The 11694-nt window shown below is 39.4% G+C and overlaps 1 long non-coding RNA gene across 1 annotated transcript in view; it reads right to left on the bottom strand.

The window, feature by feature from the left end:
* Positions 1-1136: 1136 nt before the first annotated feature.
* Positions 1137-11694, bottom strand: part of LOC136866021 (uncharacterized) — a 35076-nt gene continuing 24518 nt past the window's right edge. The window contains exons 2-3 of the long non-coding RNA XR_010859477.2: positions 2819-3005; positions 1137-1316 (exon numbers count right to left, since the gene is read on the bottom strand). This is a non-coding gene — a long non-coding RNA (uncharacterized lncRNA). The remainder of the gene's footprint in view (positions 1317-2818; positions 3006-11694) is intronic.

Raw genomic sequence — 11694 nt, 5'->3', positions numbered from 1 at the left:
ATTTATATACCAGGGAAATGCCTGGTATATCTAAGGCTATTTCCAGTTCCTACCACATCGTCACCGATTGGAACCGGCTTTGGTGCGACATTAAACTACTAGTAAAAATCGAAACATTAAGTTGAGTCAATTTACGACAGCAGAAGAGGGAAAAATTGAAGTAGAACGTGATCGCAAATTTATTTTATATACCAAACCAGGTTTCAATTTTAAGTCGATTCCGAACAACAGGGACGTGATATTTCATTCCAAAAACCCCATTTTCATAGGCCGGGATTCGAAATACGGCGACCTTGGTAAGAAAGGTATCTCACCGCCCCTTCTTAGGTTATTATTATTATTATTATTATTATTATTATTATTATTATTATTATTATTATTATTATTATTATTGTGTTTGTTGGGTATTCAGCTCGAAGGCTGATTTGATCCTCCACAGTTCCGCCAACAGCTGTCATAGATAGCCTAGGTATCACTGAAGAGGCATACTAGGGAAATGAGGAGTGAAGTAGTTTCCCGTTGCTTTCCTCACAGAGCCAGAAGTTGCTATTACATATCAGTCTGCCAAGCCCGTTGAAATGCATACACCAACCGACCCTATGAATGATATTTTCACACCATTCATAACAGGGACTGGCTGCATAAGGAATGGTATTACTGGCATCGCTCATACCTCGGTCACCTTCATCTTGTCAAAGCCAAGGATGAGACTGAGGCAGGTCAAATTTATTCTAGCCCATACCAGAAGACATAGTGCACTGTAAACACTACATATCGCCTGCAAATGCATTATTATTATTATTATTATTATTATTATTATTATTATTATTATTATTATTATTATTATTATTATTATTATTATTACAAACAGAAGCACTCATGCACAATTCAAAATGGCTTCTCAACAAATGTGAACATGGTTCGAATACCGTCCAATGTTTTTGAGATTATTTTAATGAAAGATGACCTCCCTCTAGTTCAGAATTTACGTAAAAAGGGAGATCAAGTTGCCATGATCACGATATAAAAATAATATAAAAACATGTTTGCTTTATAAAAATCACTTACATACTGTTTAAATTGTAGGATTGGGTTCTGGTCAGATTCATGTTTTATAATACTAAATATCACAGAAATTTATTTACATAAAATATAGTGGAAGACAGAAAGATGTGAAATTCATCATATGACAATTGATTCGTTTAAACAATTGAGTTTGTTCTAGATTTAAATCACAGTTCAGAATGTCGTCATCTATAGTAACACCATACTTATTGAGAGCTCTTTGGAAGAGGTCTGTTGCCATTTTCTCAGATCTGAAACAGAGATAACATAAACATATACGAATACATTATGTACTTAAATTCAAACAATTGTTATGCCTTAAAAAGTAATTCATGCTTAAATAATAATAATATTAATAATAATAATAAAGCTGAAGCACTACAACTCAGTAGTACGATCCTCTGTACTCTACGCCTCTGAATGCCTCTTGATGAATCGAAAGGGCCCACTCAGGAAACTAGATCTTGAGGAGGATAAGACCCATAGGAAAGGAGGATGGCACCTACAGGGTCAGGCACAACAGCGAGCTCTACGAACATAGTCACGTGTGTGAGGAAAAGGCTACTGACCTTCTATGGGCACATGACCCGCCTGCAACCCTACAGGCTCACCAACAGAATCCTCACAGTGACACGTAATTTATATACGGTAATATATCGTACTAAAGATTGTGTAATAATTTTTTTTCTATCCAAGGTGGCCATGGTTTGAATTTCGGCCAATGCATGTGGGGCTTCTGTTCTGGAAGATCACGTGTCAGTTGTTCTGATCACTCGTAAGACTGGAGGTTCCATGGCTATGATCAGGCCTGAAGTTTCCTTCTTTTCTTTGTCCTAAGAAACGCATTTAAACTGGCAATCAAGGTGGGTAGAATGGATTCTTGGTTCAGAGTACTTACAGGTGTAATCTTTCACCTTGTTTTTCCCCAGTCACAAGGACATTTACTTACACATTTTAAAATAGTGAGCAGGGAATCAAATGGGTGAAAATGCTGTAAGCATTTTGGCCTATGTCGATGACATGATATTTCATGGCAGAATGTTTTGAAAAGTAGAGTCAAATAACTTGGAAATGCAAAGGAAATCTTGCGAGTATGATATGTAAACCAAAATTTCCAAGACACTTTCAAGTCAGTTGGAATGAGGTGATAAAATATCATGTAGGGAATATTAAATGGGAACATGCGGACCATTTCATATACGAGTTGGTAGTATACTTTATCACAGAATACTTTATCATTCAATAGTTCACATTGTGATCACCGATAGTTCATAAGAGAGGAGTGAGCTCTAAGACGAAATTTGTATTACTCTGTTTTCAGGATATAGGGTGCCGGTATTTAATTCTTAAGCTGGAGGTCGCTGATATAGAAGTAGCGAGAATGAATGCTAGTACAAACTTGTGGGTAAGCAGGAAGCCAGACGCACTAAGAACATGAAGGCGTAATTATGAATGAACTCGATGGATGAAAGTGTTCGTACAAACCAGCACTTGTGGAAGATGCATGTGAGGTGAATGGAAAAGGATATATTTCATCGGATAATAGTAGGCCCTGCCATGGAGGTTAGGAGAAGCAGAGGGATACTTAAGACGACCATTCGACTCAGATTTTCTTTACTTCGACTTAAAAGGCGTAGAAGTTACAAACAGTGTATTGTGTAGACAATAAGTTCATTCGCAAATTCTTGCAGGATGAACGCTGAAATGGACAATAACATAGATTATAAAAACCAGACTCTGGAGACAAACTTACCGATATCTCAACCGACATAAGCGTAGTCGTTCGCGTAGTAAGGGGCGTATCCAGCTGAATAACCAGTGGCGTAGCCCTGGTGATATTTGTAGCCAGGGTAGCCGGCGTAGGAGTCGTAGAAACCAGGATTGTAGTTAGAATGGTACTGGGCATAGGTGACGGCAATCAGTGCCAGAACAAGAAACACCTGAAGATAAAATACAGAACTAAATCAATTTATGACATTAATTCATGTGTTCTCCTCATTGCTGAGGAATTGTGATCCAAAGGTCTCTGTACCCGTGAGTACAGTATTTCTTGAAGCTGTAAAGAATTTTCGGTCCACTTTTGGTCTAGCCATCTTTGGGTGGCCTTCCCGTTTACATTTCTTTGGATAAGAAAGTTCTTCATACAGATCCCATTGCTAGGTACCTTATGTACAAAGTATTGGAAAATGTGACATCGGAAAGTTGTTGAATGTACAGTTCGAGTAAAACGATAACTTAGTTCCCCCAGCCTTTTGTTAGACGTGTAGCATTAGATGCCAGCTCCAAAGTTCAAACTCTCTCCTCAGTTTTATCTGATTATTTTTCTTTATAATAGCTCCCTCTGATAGAGCGACAGCCTTCGGATCCCAAGATTGTTGTTTCAAACCTAGCAAAGGTGGTCGGATTTTTAGGGCGACACTCCGGACATAAAAATATATTTTTACCTATGCATGTATTTTCGCGAAACTTTGTGGGAATACATAAAAGTAGAGATATTACGAACATTTCTTTCATATACAATTAATAGTTGCCCGACTCGTTGGCTGAACGGTCAGCGTACTGGCCTTCGGTTCAGAGAGTGCCGGGTTCGATTTCCGGCCGGGTCGGGGATTTTAACCTTAATTGGTTCATTCCAATGGCACGGGGGCTGGGTGTATGTGTTGTCTTCATCATCATTTCATCCTCATCACGACGCGCAGGTCGCCTACGGGAGTCAAATAGAAAGACCTGCACCTGGCGAGCCGAACCCGTCCTGGGATATCCCGGCACTAAAAGCCATACGACATTTCATTTCATTTCAATAGATTTTCCAAAATACTTTTTGAAATTTTTAATTCCCCTTTTCATGAAATTTAATTAGCATGTTAATGTAAATTCGTAATTAGGTATATAATACTTGATTCAAAATCACTACGCATCGATTTTTCTGCACATAATTTTTATAAGGAGATATATCGTACTAAAGTTTGCGTAATTTTTACGTTCGAAAATTTTGGACTTAAAAATCCCTACTACTTGAAAAAAAATTTGCAATCGAAAATTCCATACGCAGGTTTCTTTATATAGCTGTTATACCTATACCACACAAATTTTGTTACATTTTGGTAGATTATTATGGGAGAAAAATGGGATTTAAATGTAAAATTACAATTGACAAACGAAGCATTATTACAGTGATAAATTGTTTGAATTCAGCAGAATAACTTCGTGACAAGAAAAAACAAACTCAATCCTTTCAATTCCAGTCATTTAAAATTTCACAAAAATGACCAAAATATCGATTTTTATCTTCGGAGTGTCGCCTTAGAAGGGAAACATCCATTCGCCACACTCTCACTCTGTTGTTGGCATGTGAAGTATCTCAGATGGTATCATTTAATGTTTACCTGACACAATTAATAAAATCTCAGAAATAGGTCTAGTTTCCCTGCCATCTGGTATAATAAAGTATAATGTCAAATTTGACGTGCAAACAAAATAATATAAAGTCTAAATACCTGGACATGGAAGCTAATACTGCACCCATAAGCGAATTTGCCTAATTTAATTCTTAATTAAAAATTGAATATTTCACATTGAGATACCACAGTGAGGCTGTGAAACTAGCAGTCACAAAGGAATTTTCTGGCGCCAGCCTGACGGCGAGAGAATCCATGAAACTCTTCTCCAGACACGACCAGATTGTAAACCACCCGTCCAATAAATTTTATGACACCGCCGGGGAGTGGTCACTTGCTGTCCGCTCTCATGAAAAAGGCACGCGGTGAAGCCTGACCTATTTAGCTAGGACAATAGAGGACCAACGACTGTAACCGCCAATTCGTGGGAAGAAGCGGAGGCACTACGTTTTGGAAGAGCGCGAAAGTCTCAGCCAATCAGAATATTCTAAATTTGAATGTGTTGTCATACCGGGAGATCTACTATCAGTATCTCGCGATCTGAAGCCCGAGGTGGTAGTGAAAAACAGTGTCCTAACTTCGTTGTAATATTTGGTGAATTATCAGTGCCAATCTGTGGTTAATCAGTGCCTAATTAATAGAATTCAACTTCAAACGGAGGAGTAAGTGAACCCAGGATAAGGAGCCATGATGGCTGAATGAGACCATCCACCGGAAGAAAATAACACCAATGACGCGCATCATCGTGTGGATTATTCTATGATCATTTCCCGCGGCGCAATATCACATGTGAGTTGGACAGAATTTAGGAAGTTTTGTGTATAAAATTTGAAAACCATAACCTACGGATGTACGAGAAAGCGCTCCCAAGGACTAGATTATTACGCCACATCCCTTCCACGGAACTATTTTCCTGGTGGTGGGAGAAATTTTTATAAAAACCCAGCGACCAGAGGGTCGAACTCTCAGTGTGTTTTCAGAACTCTCAGTCATTCCAAGTTATCAGTGTTTTGAATACTCTCAGTTATTGTCTTGAGTACTTTTAGTGTTACTTCAGTATTCTCAGCGAATCTACGTTTTGACAGAGTGACAGACTGTTCAGCAAAATGCATTTAGTAAGCTTTATTTTGGCTGGTACGAAAGCGATTAGACACTTGTAGGCATTTAGAAAGCCTTGTTGTATTTACGTGAGTGAATAGCATTTCAGGAAATGAACACTTTCACAGACTTTTACTGGAAATGCAGGGAGTGTAGGGAAGAATTACACTTTCAACTTAAATGAACTCACATTACTAGTCGAGGGAAACAAGTCCATGTTTCCAGCAGGTTTACATAAAAACATTTCTAACCAGCGGGGAGTGTTACATGTGAGATCAGTATAAGATTTTCTCCACAACATAAATTGCATTTTAGCTTGTTTCTACCATTCTACAAACTGTTTGGCAAGCGAGATGTTTATGGGCAGAGACTAGGAAGACACACGGGAAGGTGATTGACTTTATTCAATGGATGCCGCAATGGCAAACCTTGAGGGGAAAGTTATGTCCCAGTAAGGTGAACGTACTATAAGCTGAAGGTAAACAAAGCTGAGGGAGCGAAGGAAGGCCAGCAGGGTTTGCAGGTAGGAAGCGAGGCGACCTTCATCTACACAGCAAGCAGGAGGCTGCAGCGGCATCTTCTAAACTTTCACGGGAGTGAGAGAAATGCGAGTGTTTTTATGCTAATATAATCGTGTGTCACGGCATGGCAAGAATGTGTCAAATTTGCGTGTGTAATAAAAATCTGGAATACCACATCAACCTGAAGATGGAATTCTAATTTCCACCATGACGGGGCCCGGTGGGTGAACTGACCTGCTTCCACCATACAGGTATGAGCATAATTAAATCATGTAAATAATATGTAGTACCGTGGCAAAATCGATGATCAGTGTAGTTTAGAGTACTAGGTAGAGTTGTAAATAATTCACAGTTTATAATACTACTAGGAATAATAATAATAATAACAATAATAATAATAATAATAATAATAATATAACAATTATTATGTTTATGTTGCACTTTCAGATAGGCTTATTTTTGTGCTCTTTGTTTTAAGTAGTTGTTTGTTTGCGTGTTTACGGTTGATTTCCTGTAGGATGTCATTTTGACAGTTAGGCAGCTATTGTTTTGATCTACGAGTGTAAGGCCAGTTGATTTTTTTTATTGTTCATCATGATTTTAGATCGATTGTTTTGTGAGTCATATTTTTCTTTGTTGGAGTTTTTGATGTTACGGACACCGCCGCGATGTTTTTCGATGTTTATTTTGCCGTTTTGCGCATTTCAGTTTTGTTTTATGTGGCGGAATCATCCTTTAGATGACCGGTTTCGATTTGTATTTATCCCGCGTATTTTTGCGACGATTTTTGGGTAGACGCGAATATTTATTTCTGTAGTTGCGGTTGCGCACGTTTCAACATTTGTGTTTTGAGAGGCAATCTCGTCACTTGTTTTGTTTATATAGTAACTATGAGCGCCATTGATGAGTCAGCTCTGTGATTTTTGTGATGTGTTAACCGTGAATGATCGAGATTTTGAGCTAGATTTAATATCCCTGATGATCTACGTTGATGATGGAAATATGATAGTTGAACCATGTCTTGAATTTACATGAGAAGTCGTAATGTGCACGACAGATATTTTTGCCCGCCGGGTACGAGCGAGGCTGTACTGTGAGAATACGAATAATAATGACGTCGCGAATAAATGAATAAATAAGAATTGTGGAAATGAAGAATTTAACCACGTGCGTTAAATGTGTTACGACATGGGTTATGATACTACAGGCAGGAGCCTGTATTTGTTAAATAATTCCAGGGAGAATAGATGCTCGACTAATAATGCTAGCCAGTGTACTTTGTGAACGGAGCGACGAGTCAATGTGTTTTGAATATTTATGTAGTCACGGATGACGTGAAATTACAGTAAAATTTTCCATCAAGGTTAAATAATATTATGTCCAGACATTTGTCGTCTGAAATTTTGAGATTGCCGTCAAATTCGCAATATTTTGCTACTCGCAGCAGGGTATATTTTCTGGTAACGCCGAGTTTGTTTTGCGCATTTCTATCCTTGTTAATTTCCAGTAGGCCGCGATGGTGGGATCCAGTTGTTTTTTTGTCTTCTTTTCTGTTTGTAACTTTACCGTATTTGTAGGACGCAAGCGCATGTGAATTATTTATATTTGATTTGTTGTAAATAGATAAGTGCAGCTAGGCTAGTTTGTTTTGATTTCTGTATTTTTTGTCGGAGCAGTGTTTCTCCGTTAATTAATGAAATGATGTAAATAAGATGTTAGATGTTAGATCTAGAGGTCATCGATTATGTCACAGTCGAAATAGTAGTGGTATGCTCATACCAGGCAGCCAAGTAATTACCAAACTTTCTTTTAAAATCCACTACATTTTTATTTTGAAATGAGGCGATCTTTAAATAAACCAATTGTATAAACCTGCCGCAAGAAATGGTAAATAAGATGGTATCTGCCTCCATCTAGTGGGTATACCACAAATATGAATTAATAATGAAATGCAGTTAGCGGCAAAGTCAATAGAAATTTTAATGTACAAGGATCGCTATCATTCGATAATGTTAACATCAGGCACTTGGCCTAATTTTGTTTTATTTTAAGAAGTCCAGTTTATCACAGTCAAGCAAGCGAAGTCTAACATGTAGAGGAGTGGTTGGATACACTCAGAGTAATGTTGCGATAATTATTTTTGTTTAATCATGAGGTATTTGAATGAGACGACGGTTATGTAGGAAATGAAGTGATGTTCATGGTTGTTTTGTTCTGTTTTTCTAAGAACTATTTCCTTAAGTGATACACTTGTTTAGTGCAGTCCATGATTATTTAAATTTGGGTATTTTTCCCAAATGAGCCTACATGTGTTAAACATTTTATAACTCTTACAAGTCAGTGGAGTGACCGACGTAACAGAATTTAGTTTACTTTTTGTGAGTCAACTATTCAGTAATTTATTTTGAGAGATAGTTTCTCTGTTATATATTTCTGTATCTCAAGAGGGTGGTCGTTCAGACCAGAGTTTTATACAGTGTCATTTTTATTCAACTTGAAGACAATGTCAAGATAGTCTGGAATATTTAATTAAGGTATTTGACTTTCAGTCAGTTTATTCAGGCAGTTATGATTGTTTGGGAGGCAGACCTTCGATCTTTTATATTTTATTAGTCTTTATTTTCATTTGTTTACATTTTTCTCTAGTTCAATTTACGTTCATTTCAGCACTTTGCATTTTATTTGAATAAATTAGTCTCTTATTTACACTTTAATTCAGTCTTGGGTACCGTCATTTTAGTTAGTTTACCCCCTTCTTTTCATTCCCTCACTCCTCAATCAGCGGGTGGCCTCACCGGGGATATCGAACGGGCACGACTGAGAATGAAGAGTCTACATGCAGCGGTGAGTATGTGTTATATGTCATTTATTACAGGAGCAGCCGGCGCATAGAAGAGAGAAGAGATCACCGCATTTGGTGCCTTAGAAGGGCACAGGGGCCGGAGTGAGGAGTGAAAAGCGTGGCGCCCACCTTTAGGGGCTAGATTTGCTTATCCCCGGGACTGTGCGTTTTACATTTTATTTATTTTGTACCCAGACTAACAGCCATGAACATAGATTTACTGAGTGTTGATAAATATGAATGCTGTGATAAACTGTTTGACAAGTAGTGGTATTAATTATAAATGATATGTTGTGTATAATTTTATCCAAGTTTAGGATAAAATTGTTTTGTATTGGTGATTACTGTGTCTTGCATGTATTGGAAGTATGTTGGGGAACCTGAAGGTCTCAGTCGTATTCTCTCAGCATATAAAATGTCGATTAGCCAGGAGCAGTGGGACAGGTTGATTAAAACCATTAACGATTTAAGTGTAACAACTAGTGAGTTGAAATCAAGTCAGGCCGAACTGTCGAATAAGATAGAAACTAGCCAAACAGAATTAGCTGACGAACTAAAATCCAGTCAGGCCGAACTTTTAAACAAAGTAGAAAGCAGCCAAACAGAATTAGCTATTGAAATTGGGAACAAGGTTGACAGTAGCCAAACCGAACTTGCGAATAAAGTAGAGGCAGTACACGGACAGGTCTTGGAAGAATTTAAACAGTATGAGGTAAAACTCGAAGAGAGGTTCATAAAAAGCCAGGTCGAACTGAAAAAGGAGTTACGGGAGAACCAGGATAAACTCATGCAGGCGTGTAATGCAAACAGGCAGGAGACGATGGAAGAGATAAAGAAGTTAGCCGATGCACAAGCACAGATACAAGAGCAGTTAGACAGCCACAGCGCGACTGTTGAGGAAAGTATGAGGGAAACTAGGGTAATGGTGCAAGATCAAGGCAAGGACTTAGCTCGAGGTATGATACTCTTGGAGGAGCGGATAGATAAAATTGAGGATGAGAATAGGAAGGAAATGGATAAAGTATGCGTACAGGTTGTAGAGACCCAGGAGAAAACGAGCCACGAAATCATGACCTTAAAGTCGGAGACCGAGGATATTACAAAGAGGTTAACCGAACTGACAGAAAAGATAGCAGAGACTGAGGGTGCGATTACACTCAGCGAGCAGTCAGTAAGACAGGAAGTTAACGAGGTCATAGAGGGAAAAATCCAGGCAATTAAGACCCAGAGCGAAAACTTGTCGACCTTGGTCAAGATGTTAGTTGACAAACAGGCCGAGTCCCAAGTAGCCAGAGAAAGTAGGATACAGCAGCACGAACCGACACAGAGCGAGCCTATAACCCAAATATTTAACATGGAAAGGACAATGCCCGAAAGTACGCAAAGAACTGAAGCTTCCACGCAAATCATAAACATCGTGCGCACGAGTGACGATCAGCCGAAGAAATTCAGTGGAGCGTCACAAATAACACCAAAAGTCTATCTTAGGGAATTGAAGCAATATTTCCAAGACATTAAAGCCCCTGAAGAAAAGAAACTACGCATAGTAGAGAAATATCTCGAAGGACAGGCAAAGACCTGGTACTACGGTTTCGTAGATACTTTTAAGACGTTCGCAGATTTCGAGAAGGCTTTCCTCGAAAGGTACTGGTCCTTATCCACACAACAGGCACTCAGAATGGACTTGTACACTCGCAAGTACATGTCGACACAGCCCACACGATACTTAGACTTCTTCCTAACGCAGCTCGTCAAACTTAGGCAATTAGATTCTCCAGTGTCAGACGCAGAGATCGTTCAGACGATAATCAAACAATTTCCGTCGGATGTGCAGAGAATGCTCATTACAGCGAGGGTCGATGATCCAACCCAAGTTGAGGCTATTCTAAGGGAGCTAGACGCTACATCCACTAATAATGTACCGCAGAGAGTGACCAGGCAAACGCAGGAACATAGGGCTTACCTAGCTAATGCCACCAGCGAAAATGCACGAGGCAATGTGCAGGTAAACGGCCCGAATTCAGGTGCTGTACCGCGGCGAGATACGAACACGAGACGCCAGGAGGAAGAAATCCAACGTCCGTGGTTTAGAAAACATAACTACCCAGACAGGCGACCGCGCTACCAAGACAGGCAGCCATACCAAAGGAGGTACCTCTCACGTGACAGAAGGCGATGGGAAAATGCAGGAAGAGATAGGCCTTACTATCGCGACCCTGAAAGGAGATGGAATGAGAGAAGGAATTACCAGCGAGATAGGAACTCGGACCCAAGGTATCAAGAGGGGCGCCGATACATCAATGACCTGAGTAACAAACAGCAGCGCGATCCGTGGAAGCAGGCGATCGAATCCCAAGACATGAACCCGGATATCATGGGGGCCGAAAGCCTTGAGTTCCAGCAAACAAGAAGGAGAGGAAGCGAGGACCGCAGACCGCTCAATCCGAATGCACCGACTTACGAAGGGGCCGGTGCTAGGAAAAAAAAACTTCAATTTCGAACTAGTAGCTCCATTAGACACTGACTCAGCCACAAATTTCACCATTGAGAATGAAGAGTGGGAAGTAGCGAAGGTAGATTCATGGATAGCGCAGCCTGAGGACTTATTAAGTGATGAATTCAAGCAGGAGAGCCCACAAATTTTACCTCTACCTGTGATTAAAGTCAAAATTAATGAAACAAGCATTTTAGGACTTTTAGATACTGGTGCGAGTATCAGCATTATTTCGAGGAATCTGTTTAATGATTTGAAAGAGAGAATGAGCCTACC

This window comes from Anabrus simplex, chromosome 3 (genome assembly GCF_040414725.1).
Source record: "Anabrus simplex isolate iqAnaSimp1 chromosome 3, ASM4041472v1, whole genome shotgun sequence".
NCBI classification, from domain to species: domain Eukaryota; kingdom Metazoa; phylum Arthropoda; class Insecta; order Orthoptera; family Tettigoniidae; genus Anabrus; species Anabrus simplex.
The sequence above is the reverse complement of the archived record's forward strand: the minus strand, read 5'-3'. Positions and strand labels throughout refer to the sequence as shown.